Consider the following 14,380-nt stretch of genomic DNA (forward strand, 5'->3'; position numbering starts at 1 on the left):
ACCAACAAGCTTCAAATTGTGAGCTATAAGATTGATGAGAAGACTGGGAAGAGAACAGAGTGTCCAATATATGATTGGACCCCAAAGATAAGGATGCATGATAACAGAAAGAACTACAACCATTTTGTAGACTTCTTTTTGGCACCAATGTATAATGAAATTACAAGCACTCCAATGCCTAGGTTGTCTGTGTCTTGTAGAGATTGCATTCAACTCAGAAGTCAAATAGAATTGGCTGACTGGTTCTTCATGGAAGAATTCACTGTGTTAAGGTTTTACGGATCGGCAGTAAAACCATACAGACTTCCAATACATGTGATAGAGAGGGTATTTGCATTAGAGTATGTACGAAAATTGGAGAGCACAGATAGACACTTCCATGGTCAGCAAAAGAAGAGCATATTTCCTTCCTTGCCTTTCTCATGTGGAGGGTTCACATTTGAGAGAAAAGCATTCATTGTGGCACATGATTTCTTGACAGTTTTTAACTTTGGTGATGAGGGTCTCTGGCAGTATGATCCAATTGGTGTAGTTCAAGCAAGGCTTAAGAAAAATGGGAACTCTTCAACGTTATGTCAACATGAAAGTAAGCCATTGCTAGAAAATCTTAGAAACAAGAACTCTTGGGATGAGGTTAAAAAAGAGATGGAGAAAATTGCAGCTGACAATAACATTTCAACAAAAGAAATTTCATCACAAATTATGGCATTGCAAATGCACACAAAGAGGACAACAAAGGAGGGCCAGTGCATCCAAAATAGGAGGTCCTACAATTTCTACCTAAAATCTGCTAATCCATCTAAAAAAAACTATTCCCAAATCAATTCTGCATGAATGTAAAGAGAATTATTTCACTCAAACCAAAATAAATGATTTTTGGACTATGAGGAGGAATCTCGGTGAACCAAAGACAAGTGCAGAATTTGAGAGCATCGATGAGGATGTAGAGTTTAGAAAATTGTGGGATATGGAGCATGGCGGGACTGAAGGTGATGATGATGAGCATGAGGTTGCCGTTGAGCCCCCTCCAACAACTACTACAGTCCCTAAAATATTAGGTGGAGTTAGTGAGTCCATGAAAGAAAAATATAGCAAAGGGGCAAACCTTGTGGAAAAAATGGGTTTTGAAGGTGGTGGTCTAGGTCCCAGAGGAGAGGGAATTTGGTATCCACTTTAGGTACAACTTCCATCACAGTCAAAATCAAAAGGTCCTTATAAACTAGTCATTGGACTTGATTCTTCAGATTCATCAGGGATAGGTACTACTCATTACCCTCAGGGTACACCTACATTTGTTTCAAGTTCAAATCCACAACCACCACCACATCATGGTATTCCCATTGGTGGTGAAACAAGTGCCACTGCCACTGGTGGGGAATCTGGGGATAGTATTCCTATTAATGTTCAGTCAAGTGTCATTGTGATTGGTGGGGTTGGCATGGGTAATACTACTGATACTAGTTGTCTTGGTGTTGGACAAGGGCAACAATAAAAAATCTCTCGCAAGAGGCCACTAGAGGTAGATACTCAATCTCATACTATTGAGAATCCTATATCAAGTGCCACTAACACTACAAATCAATCATTTGCAGCTTCAGATCACACACCTCAAAAGACTATGAAAACTACACATGAAAGTGTTAGTGGGAGTGGGACAGCATCAGGAACTGCTGTTGGTAATCCTCATCAAGCATTAGTTAAAACCACATGAATAAGTGGAACTGGAGCCTATGGTATTCCTATGTCACCTTTCAAACATTCAATTGCTTCAGCAAGCCCATATTTTCAATTTCGTGATTACTATGAAAAATATGAACACACAACAAAAGCAAATAAAGAAAAAAAGAAAGCATTTCATAGGAATTTTGTGTCTCAAGTTGTAAACGAACAGCCTGCAAGGAACAGGGTATTTCCAACATATGACCCACAAAAAGATATGATGGAGTTCATGGTTGTTATGCCCTCGAACACATCTAAAGATAAAAATCCACCACAGAGTCAGATAGATCCTTCTCAATTTCAAGTTAGCACCCTCCAAATGGATTTTTCCAAAGTACATAATGTGGACAAAATTAGTGTGTCAAAAAGGACTAACGAAGTGGTCTACACTTCACTGCTAAAGGTGGAGAGAGAAAAAAATAAACTGGAGAAACAAATAGAAAAGTTACAAGCAAACCTGGAAAATGAAAAATCAAGGAGGAAAGCAGCAGATATCAAGTGCAATGATTTACAGAAAAGGATTAAAAATTCGGGCTCTGCAGTAGAAATTGCAAAGCAGGAGAAGAAGGATGCAAAATTGAAGGACCTGACTGAAAAACTGGCTAAAAGCAGTAAAAAAATTGTTGAGGAAAATGCCAATTTTCAAAAATTATACAAAAGTTATGAGTCTGCTGCCGCAGAAATGAGAAAGTTACAGGACCTATTGGATCATGGGAAGGAAAAAGAAAAACATTTGCAAGAGGAAGTAGAGGAAGAAAGAAAAAAATGTGCACAAATGAAAGAAGACTTGCACAATGCAAATGATAAAATAAAAACTTTGGAGGATAGATTGAAAGACAATATGAAAAATACAACGAAGTATATACAAGAAAACATTTGGCGGTGAATAATGTAGAGTAGTGAGAAGTTGTGTGAATGGTTTCAATTGACTGAAAGTATGAGATAAATTTTTATAAAAATCAAAAGGCACTATGAGAAGAGCACACATGTTTATTCAAAAGAGGAAATGGCAAAAAAGATTATGAAAGTAGTCTACAGTTCCAGTGACAGCTACTTGGCATCCAAGGGAATTAAGAGCTGCATTGATGCCATAGTTAAGACACCATCTATCATTCAAAAATGCCAGAAGCTAAGGGAAACATCAGAAGTTATGGACAGTTGTGGAAAAAAGATAGTGAAGCTGCAAGATATGAAAAATAATTTGATTAAACTTGGTTTGCCTAAGCCTGTTGACACATCAAATAAATTCATTGGAGAAGAAGCTTACAAAAAAATCATGGAGATAAAAATGAAGTCTTATTTAGACTTGCTTCCAAAGGACACAACTCCCAAAAGCTTTCTAGAATTCATCCAACCATTTACAACTCTAAATACGATATTGGATGAAACAGTGATGTCAAGTAAATCTTATAAATATGGAATGTTGATGAAGTTGGAGTTGACTTTCCATAGTTTACAGAATATTGACCTTCATCAGACGAAGAGTGGAGCACCCTACAAAAACTAACATAGAATTCTTAAGAATCATAGTATGTATTGCACAATTTTCTTCTTTTATTCTTAATTTCAAGGTTTTATGTTTTTTCTGTTTGCTATTTTGCTAATCCAGCCTATGAATCTATTTTATGAATAGGAAAAAAACAACACTCGTTATTGCTATTTTGCTAATCCAGCCTATGAATCTATGATGCATAGTGCAAAACTTCAGCCAGTAAATTTGTATTCTCAAATTCTCCCTTGCTTTAACATTTATGCATTTCTCTATTTCTGATTAGTAGGTTTTAGGCACTGCTATTAGCTATGTTTAATTTGTCATGGCGTGAATTAATATTTAATTTTGAACTCTATTTTTTGAATAGGAGACATCAAACATGTAACAGATGTTAAATTGCTAATACGGCCTATGATGGCCATATAAATATGTCCCGAGTTTGTGATTTTGATGTTCAGTGTTCACATCTTGCAAACTTGCAATTCGACCTGAAGCTGTTGTTGCTCCCTTGTTTCTATAAAAGGGAATTTAGGGTCATTTACAATTTTGCAAAGGGTTCTACTTCTGAAACTTTGTATTCACTTTTGCATGGACATTAGAGAATCACATAGGAGTTGTTGTTGCTCTCTTGTTTTTATAAAAGGGAATTCAGGGTCATTTGCAAAGGGTTCTGAAACTTTGTATTCACTTTTGCAATTGGTATGGAGAATCACCCAGTTTGGAATTTGGTGTATTACTATTGAATGAATTGTATCATATGGCTATATTTTGAAAGAATTAATGAAAATCTAAGTTTTGGACATCTGTATTACTATTGAATGAATTGTATCATATGGTTTTGAAATGTATCACACGGATTTGAGACTCAAACATGTATAAATAAACAATAAACATCTTTGTATCAATAAAAACATTATGGTTTTTTTAATTATGCTATTTTAAATCTGGAAATAGAAAGTTGAAAAATATAATTACAAATAAATATTAAATTCTAATTGCAAAAAGTAATATGCTTTTGTAATATGAATTATGAGATACAGTAATAAGATTAATAAATACCAATCTCTTACTGTTACAGTTGCCATTCATCCTCATCAAATTCAGTGCTTTCTTGATTCTCGTCTATGGTTTCTTCACTCTGAGTCTGAGTCTGCATATCTTCGTCGAACTGCATCTCAATGCTACTAGTAGCTCCAGTAGTCCCACTGGCACTTTGGTTTGAAGTGTTTCCCAAACCTCTTCTTTCACATTTGGACCTCCAGATTTGCAGTGCCCTATCGTAAGGAAAAGTGTGGACATCATACCTAGATGTATAGAGCCTCAAGCAATTTTCCAAATTTTTGTCTAGTTTGTTTCTTAGCTTTGATTTTAGGAACCCCAAAGCACTGAAAACTCTCTCATCTTCCACCGAACCCAATATCATGGTAAGACATAAAACAACAAGCTTCACATATTCTGGCATTGAATCGCGCAAGGTTTTGTTCTCAGCTATATATTTCCAAACCCTTGTTACTGATCCCTCTTCACGGGGGTTATCCATTTTGGCATATTGTTCTTTCATAGTGTATGCAAAATGAGCTGATTGCTCTCGAAGATGAGTTTCATCTAATATTCCATTTATAGTTACTCCATTAAATTCTCTGGAAATACAAAATTGTTTTACCAAAGTCAATAGCTTACTTCGAAAATCAGATGCACTGTTGAGGCTCCAATAATGAGGAAACACAATAGACATGGCTTCGAGTAGGTTGTCAGGAGGGAATCTGCTTCTAATTTGTGAGGAAAGATCATATGCAATTTTCTTCACAGAATGAGTTACAGTCTCAATAATCTTGTCGAAATATTCCTTTGTAACTCTTGCTAGTTTATTCCTGGGGTGCTTTCCTGGTTCCTCACGGTCGACCGTGGCATAGAAGTGCATTGGTATCTCAACTCCCCGTACATTGACACATACCTCCCCGTCTGCACCAATTTGTAAAAAGTTATCAGGATTGTTCAAATCTGTGAGTGTCCGCCACTTAACAAATTTTTCATCAGATAGTGTTGGTTGATTTCAATAGAGATTATCGAGGGTCAGGCATGTCATCTTACGCAGCGTAGCATATTCTGCAATATACAGGGCTCTTTTTTGGGCAGCCTTCATAATATTCCTCATTTCCTCTAGCATGGGCAGAAGAGCTACTCAAGTTAAGAGTGTCTCTAAATTACTTAACCTACCAAGAAGTTCTGGAAATTTTGGTTGATCTGATTCGTCACGAGTTGTGTGAAATAGTCCAATCAAGGATGGATATTCTGAAAACACTCGATGTGCTGGACCATCCAAAGAGATCCATCTGGTATCATTATCCTTGAAAAGCTTGTTCCCATTAGTTAATCCATCAACAAAGTTTTGAAATTCCATAAATCACTTGGGACTTCGACAGAAGTGTGAGTAGAGCTCTCTGATTAAAATTTCAATTTTTTTAACTGAAGCAAACTTGCTCACAATTCCAAAAGCTAGATTCATTTTGTGACCCATGCAGTGAATTGCAGTAATGTACAGTGCAAAGGAAGTTTCAATCTTTGTACAAAGTCCATTCCTATGACCTTGCATTACTGAAGCTCCATCTGCTCCAATGCAAACCAATTTTTTGGCTACCGTCATGTCATCCATACCTCCATATTCAATTAAACTTCTCTTTACTAGTTGAAATAAATTTTCCGTTGTTGCACTCTCCTTCATTTTAGCAAAAGATAGTAGATGAGGCTGGTGGGTATGATTCTCTACAGTATAAACATGCATGCATACCCATGAAGTATTGTCTACTGCGGTAACTTCGTCTAAAGAAAATGCAATGAAGTTTGACTCTCTTATTTTTTCCTATACATCTTCTTTTTCAACCTCGGCAAGACAACTTGCCCATTCCCATCCACTGTTTACTCACCAGTGTCTATTAGGATAGTCAGGAACTTTCAAAAAGTGTAATAAACCACTAATTGATGGGAAATCTATCATAGCACACCCTCTGCTCAAAATATGAAAAACAACGCTTAACTGAACAACTTTTCCCAATTGTTCTATTTGCATTGCTTTTCCAAAAATAGCTTCAATAGAACCTTTAACTTCAGCAAGCTTCATCTGTAATTTCTCATGAAAATAATACTCTTCGGCATTCCTCACATGCTTACATTCATCCTTTGTTTTCCATCTTATCATTGATTTTTCAACCCCGTCTATCATTTGTTTTTCATAAACTTTACCCATGAAAATAATACTCTTCGGCATTCCTCACATGCTTACATTCATCCTTTGTTTTCCATCTTATCACTGATTTTTCAACCCCGTCTATCATTTGTTTTTCATAAACTTTACCCATATGGTTTTCTATGGTGTCAAATTTTAGCTACAACCTAATTTCCTTGTTATGTTTCCAAGTGCAAATCTTACACCTACATTCTATTGGAGGCTCGCCTTCAATTAGATTCTCGACTGGTTCAATGAATGGATACTTTGATGCCCAATTAATTTGAAAATTCCTCACTGACATATCCCACTCCCGATCCTTTTTTTATTGTGGTTCACCCTTTTTTGATATGGCTATTCTTTTCCCCTTCTGTGCATTATCATCAATGGCATTATCACCCAAGTCGATTATATCATTCCAGCTAACTTGGGTATCTACTAGATAATCTTCTTCAAGATCATCCTGATCTGAGATATCAGGTTCACCGCCGTCTTCAACATGCGGTGCAGGTGGTGAATTTTGTACTTGTACTTGTGATGATGTACCTTCCTGATTTTCACATCCAATGCCAAAGTACGAAGACAACATTTTGCTTTTTGTTGGCCTCTCTTGGCCTTCCCCACTTGCAGGTTTCCTACCCCTCTTCCTGTTCGACATCTCCAACGAAATAAAGGCTGCCAAAAAAATATCAATTTGCTGAAGAAGCAATAATAGGCTATAATGTATAATATACCACATCAAAAATATGATCGCTCACCTTTAGGCTTTAGGTCACTAGCAGTCGCCAATACAGTCAACGACTCAACAACAATGATTTTCCTTGGTCTGAAACTTAGCTATTGATTAGAATTCAGAGCCTAGAACCCACCAGATTGTGTTGAGATATTGAGATAGATATGATCTTTGCATGTATTTATACCAATCCTTATATCGCGAATTCCACGGGAATTTTATATGGTATACAAATATTTGGCGAATTCCGCATAACTATAACACGTCTTATGTAATTTTTGAGGCGATTATAGGTCATCCAAATATGACTTATGTAATTTTTGAGGTGATTATAGGTCATCCAAATAATAGGTGAATACAATATAGTTGGCAAAAGTTGGGGTGAATGGAGACACGCGTCGGCAAGATGTCGGGCGAATTGGGTCCCCTTGGCTAACAAAACTTCGCATGCCTATAGGTGAATTAAGGTCATCTATTAAGGCAACCTTGGAGAGTGTAGGCAAAACAATTAAATTTATCGTGTGTCCACCATATATTGTATTGGCGAAATCATCGCATAGAAACATTTATTTGCAAAAAACATATGGCGATCAGGCCATGACTATGATGGAAATTGATAATGTTCTGGCGACATGGCCACCCCCAAACGGTACAAAATATTTGCCATTTCCAACATGTCCAACGTGAAAAATTTTCCATTGGTGAATATTAGCCACTAAAGTAAACTTTGGTCCTAATACATATGTTCACAAGATACTAATTGCATAGTCTTCTTTACTATTACATCTTTCTTGAGATATGAAACACATTATATCAATTCCTATTACATAAATATGCTCCAAGATCCATCCAAATGATGAGATAATATAAATCCATATCCACACACACAAGTATCTAATGAAGAACATCCCAAGGGAAGAATGCATCAAACCACCTGACCATGTGGACCCAAATAGGAACCATCCCCCTATGCTAGGATATGACATGGGGTTCCTGTAGAACATAGGATGTCATTGAGAGGGGGAGTGAATCAATGGTTTTCAAACTTAACCCTTTTAATCCCAAATGTGTTTAGTGGTTAGAAAATATAACAAAAGATGAATATAAAAGTGAGATAAGGGAGGACATCAAGATGCAAGAACGCACAAATACACATCACATAATGCTGGATATACGAGGAAAACCCAACATGGGAAAAACCTCAGTGAGAAATGATTTTGGAGTCTACTACTCCAATTCAGCCTCACAATAAATATTGTATTACAAATTTTAGGGCACCAACCTAAGGAGCACCAACCCCTGCACCGAGCACCAACTCAGTGATTACAATGAATACAAATAATACAAAAGTAATAACCTAGCTACAAATGAGTTTTATAACCTCTGCATATAATCTCTTCGCTAGTTCACCTCTTCTCTATTATCTTTCGATTCTCTCTTCTCTTCTGGTTCAATGTTGTTTTGTTCTCTATCGGTTCTCTTACTTTCCTTCTATTCTCTGTCCGTTCTTTGATTGCTTAGACTCTCTGCAACTTGTCACCACTGGCACTATTCTCACCCTCTCTGGATCTTCTTCTACTCAGCCTCTGCCATGTCTAACTTCTTCTCACTCTCTTTGCTCTCCTTTTCTCGCTGCAGCTTCCTTACCGGTTTAGACTCTATCGGTTGGATGGGCTGTCAGACCATGCATCTGGTTATCGGTTCTCATTCCTCTAGGTCTTATTCCCTTCTTATCTACTTCTGACTCAACTACCCTCTTCTCACTCTGCCCTACCTCACTCTCTATTGCCTTTTTACCTTAACAAACATTGTTGGTTGACACCATTGTCAAACTCAGTGGCATTCTATTGGTTGCCTTCACCTTGCCGATTAAACCATTCTTGTTGGTAACTCTTCGAGCACTCAATCGCCTCAATGTCTTTTCTCTTCAACACTCTGACTGATCAACACTATTTCTACCCCCACTTTTGGCATGCAGCATCATCTTCTATGATCTCTGGTCTACATATTTATATGTGAGCTTTCCTGCCAAAATAGAGTTCAATCTTCACACATCTAGGGTTTCTTCATCGACCATGATCCGTGCCAAATCCAATCAGATCTTGTTCCAGAGATTGACCACCTACAACAGATCACTCAACTCTGTCAATCTCGTTGCTCCCAAAACATGTTTGCTATATTTAGCAAACACGACTTGTTTGTCAGCATGCACTTGTCAATCACAGTGAATGATCATTGTATCTTACTCCAAATGAAATCTGTATCTACACAACCTACATCAATCATCACGACACAATAGTCAACCTTTCAATTTGCCTCGATCCGCAAACCTCTGCAACTGATCCTTGTATTTCACAATTGACATTATTCTTTAAATAATCACCAACTACCTCACTGACAACTTCAATGATGCACTATTCATTTGCCACTTGGAGACCACGTGGCATCTCAATCGGCATCCAACTCATCTGATCATGTCAGTTCAAGATTATTCAAAGACTGAACACACAATCCATGTTCCCTCTATACTACCATTTTATCTTACCTTTCTGATATACATAGACCAATTCACCTTCATGCTATTGCTCTGAACATATATCCAGAACTGCAACATTTGAATCCTCTCCAATCATTTGTACCAGTTTCCTAATCATTGCTTTGTTCCTGTTTACCAGTAACATCCTTGATGACTTCATGTCATCAATCTCCAACTGTTATGCATCAACTGTGGTAACACCAATCACCATCTGCATCCTGGTGTAACTCCATGTCAGTAATGCTAACTCATCTCATCTCAACTGGTTTGCCAAAGTGGAAAACTCGTCACATCTTATTCTTCCTCTTTTGTCCCAGTAGCTCATCATGCTTTCACTTGTTGAACCAATGCATATCTCTAATTTGATGCACCTGAGGCATCCTCATGTTCCACTATGGTCATCTGGTATAAGCCTTCAATCACCTACCTTCAACTTCTTTGAATGTCTTATCTCAGAGGGTTATGATCCATTCCATGCATGCTGTGAGATAAGCTTAGTATGGACACTTACCGGTGGGAGTAGATGGACCAATGCACTAAACCTGACTTTACTGACATTGAGAAGACATATCTTTAATTAGGCACATAACCCGGTAGACATCCCCTTTATCTACCTTACTAACTTGCAACAACCCAAACTCTGTTGGTCATATCAGCTTTATCTAGTGGGAGTCATGTTGTATGACATCCAACTGCATACTGGTTGCCTACACTTTCTCCATTTTCTCAACCTTTCTTTCTTACCAATCACAATGCTTGTCGTTTGGCAACCATATACTACCAACACATCACACACCAGTTGGCATTGCCATAATGCCAATTATTTCCAATGCCTATTCACTGGTTCACCTTAACTTGTAACATGCCAGTTGATATCCCATGACCACAAAACTAGTAGACATCAATAATATCAATACCATCAATCTCCCATATTGGTTGCCATGCTACACCGGTTGACATCAATGACAACACAATCCCAACAATATCCCCCTTTGGAATTGATGTCAACACATGTAGTATTCGATATACTATAGGTTTTCTCTCCCCCTTTGTCAACAATGGCAAAGGGTACTGACATAACTTTCTACCAGTTCCTTCTCTGCCTATGACCATTTCTTCAACACTTGAGATAGAGGGCTCAGACACCAACTAACACTAATTGTATATACCAATTTGATACCAATAATAGAAAAGTGTGTCAGTATATTTCACTTACCTGCCAGTCAAACTGCATCTTCTCCCCCAATGTCTAGCATATGGTTCAAAACTCAAGGGATGTAAGGTTGTGAACTCCCCCTGAACCATAGATCGCAGGTCTTCTTTTCATGTCTGATCCTAAATCGGATCTCCAATTTGCACCTTGTACCAATAGAGCTGAGCATATGTGATTTGCAGATGACCTTCCACCTCCATGATATCCATCACAACTTATGACATGATCTTACATGATCACAATGTCAAACCACTTCATAATCATGTCAACTATCAGAACGGTTAAGACAAAATGAAGCATGCATATAAGGTCGCCTACCAGACCAACACAATGTCATTTAGGACTTCTCCAATATTACCTGAAACATAATTTCTTCACTTCAAGCCACTAGAGTCACTGCATGAATCATAATATGCTATATCGGTTAGCATCCATAATGGTAGCATACTGTACATACCGGTTTACTATACCAGAACATATTGGCTCACACAAACTGCAATATCGGTTGACCTTATACTAGTCCAATATTTCTACCATAACACTTTCCTCTAATCTCTGTCTTCTCAAGTCAAATGCCTCTGATGTTGATTTGCAGTTTTATCCATTCATTGACACTTGCAGCAGCAATCCATCTCACATATGTAGATGTGTATCCAAGGCACTAAGTACACACACTATCATTTCATCTTCTCCCTTATATTGGCCGCAGCTTGTCCTTCCATTTGTCCATTTCAATTATAGGCATGAATGATATGATCAATATGTAACTCCCCCTGAGTCTTGCATCTCCTTTAAGCCTTAGGAGATATCACCTGTGCATTGGATGCACAATGTCGGTCCATGGTTCTACTCTCTTCCTTCTTCCTCCATACCTTCTTGGTCTCCCTCCTTTTCTCATTTCTAGTCTTAGCAGTAATATTGACTTCCTTTTTCTGATTGGTTTTTTCTGCACAAACTTTGTTGTAGTAGCAGACTATGTTCATGCCAGCCAAATGATTGGAGGACCTTCTATCAAACCAGTTTGATCTTCTTCTTCTGATCATGTTGTTGTAACCAGCTACCGGAACCGGTGGATTTCTTGATCTTGTAGGGAGACTTTTCCTTTTCTTCCATGTAGCTCTTTGATTTTCATATGCTCTATAACCATTTCCATATTGAGAATGAGTGTTACATTGGCTTCCATATGACTGAATGTTCTTCTTTCTACATTCATGACTTTTATGGCCAAGTCCATTACATCTTTGATAGACTAAATTATTATTCTAGGGAAAACATTTTGTCTATTCCTAGACCTCATTTTACATTCATCTTCTCTATGGCCATAGCCTTTGCATGCAAATTAGTAGTAGGAGAAGGAGGAATTATTACTTACAAATTTATTCTTCCAAACATGTGGTGATCTTGCCGGTTTGGCTTCTCCATTTCTACTTCTCTGTGCACTTGTCTTGGGAACAACATCTCTTTGTCTTCCACCGGCAGAAGGTCTTCTAGGTTGTCTTCTTATGTTCGTGTTTCTGATGAAGCCTTCTTCTCTTAGCTTTCCTTTCCCTTTAGGATCAACAATATTCCTCCTTGCAGCACTAGTCTTCATCCTCATGTCTTCACTAGTCGTAGTTAGATCTATCTTTCTTCTTGGAGCATTTCTAATAGTAAAGTTTTGTCCCTTGTTATTTCCACTTTTGGAGACAAATTGAATCTCTTTGTTGGAGATATCCTTGCTTGTGCAACATTCATTAGTATCAAATCCTAATCCTTTGGTATTCTTGGAGTGCTTTTGTTTATTCAAAATTCTTTCCAAGGCATCAGGGTTGCCACCAAACTGGATCCTCACCTTGAGCTCATCTTGGCACTTCTCAAGGTCTTTCCAAAGATTCTCTTGTTGGCATGTTGGCATATTTGATGGAGATAATGGTGTACCAGTAAAGGATAGTTGGTGATGATATAATTATGATATGATGCTTGGTGATCAGTTATTTGTGTTGTCATTGATGGCAACCATATTTTTCTATGTTTCTTTATGCTTGGTATGTCATCCAAGTCTACTGGTCAAGTCTAACCGGTATTAGATTGAATTGAATTAAGTTGGAAAGCAAAACTACCTAGTAACAGTGAACCGGTAAGCAGGAACAGAGAAGGAGATGGTTGCAGTAGAGATCAGTGTTGAGTCAAGTGTTATGGCTTGGAATGTGTTCTTATGACATCATAAGGATTCTATGACTTGAACCACATCTTGTTTGGTGAACCGAAAGTCACGTTTGTTATTGACTATTGTATAATCAGATAGGGTTTGAGAATCGGTATCAAGACCATTGACCAGTGATGATTTATGGTTTGGCGGTGATTCTTTTCATGTTCATAAGTTGATGATGATGAGTCAGAATCCGTGTAAATAAATAAGATGTTGTTTTGGCACGTACAAGGATTGAATTTATTAGGAAGCAGCGAAGTGCTTAGAAAAATGTGTTAAGGGTTTGACAGCTTATCAGATAGATGTGTGGTGATGAGTTATGATCATTCAACGGTCGTAATTGTCTTGTAATTTGTTGTAATGATTTGTATGATGATCTTTAATGATTTTTAATGATCTAGTATGATCTATGATGTAGATTCATTGTAGGTTAGGGTTTTGTAACTGACCTAATTGTAAAATGTATTTAGCTTGAGTTTGAGAAGGTTGAGAGTGTCGGTGATCAGAGAAGTGTGTGTGTGTGCCAAACCTAATTGAGATATCTACATGAGAGAAGAAGATTGGAGCTGACAAGGATCTGTAATAGAAAGCTATGAAGTACTGAGTCTAGATCATTTATCTATTATTTCCTAACAGTTGCAGCAGCATTAAAATCCCTTAACCGGGTAGGTCCTAACAAGTTTGATCTTTTAAATCCCTTCATTAGGTGGCTCATTAATTTGGGTTTAAATCCTCCAGCAAGGTTACGCCTAACAAGGTAAAGCTCCTAACAGAGTTAAGTTGTAAAATCTCTTGATTGGGTAAATTCTAACAGGGTCTTCTCTTAACCTTGCATTGTTGTAAAGCTCCTAACCAAGCTAGGCTCCTAATAGGGCGCATTTTGAGAGAGTGCATATTTTGTTGGTACCAAGTCCCACCATGGTTTTTCTCATTTGGGTTTCCACATGAAAAATCCTTGTGTTCATGTTGTGGGTGGATTTTTGAGCTATGCATTTGATGTCTTTACTATACTTTTTTAATGATGAACACTTAAGTTGCTACTAGTAATGTTTTGGTAAATCTGCATTGAGTGATTGTTAGATTAGCTACCGGTACTATTTATGAACTATTTTATGAAGTATTGTTTAGAATGGTGAAAGTTTGCAGTTTACTGTTATCACTGATTCACCACCCCCCTCTTAGTGTTAACTGAATCCTCGCATTAACAATTGGTATTAGAGAATTAGGTCCTCTTTGTGTAGAAGCTTAACTGCTTGAGGAAAATATCTGAGGAAGA

Source organism: Cryptomeria japonica, chromosome 10 (assembly GCF_030272615.1).
Source record: "Cryptomeria japonica chromosome 10, Sugi_1.0, whole genome shotgun sequence".
In the NCBI taxonomy this organism is placed as follows: Eukaryota; Viridiplantae; Streptophyta; class Pinopsida; order Cupressales; family Cupressaceae; genus Cryptomeria; species Cryptomeria japonica.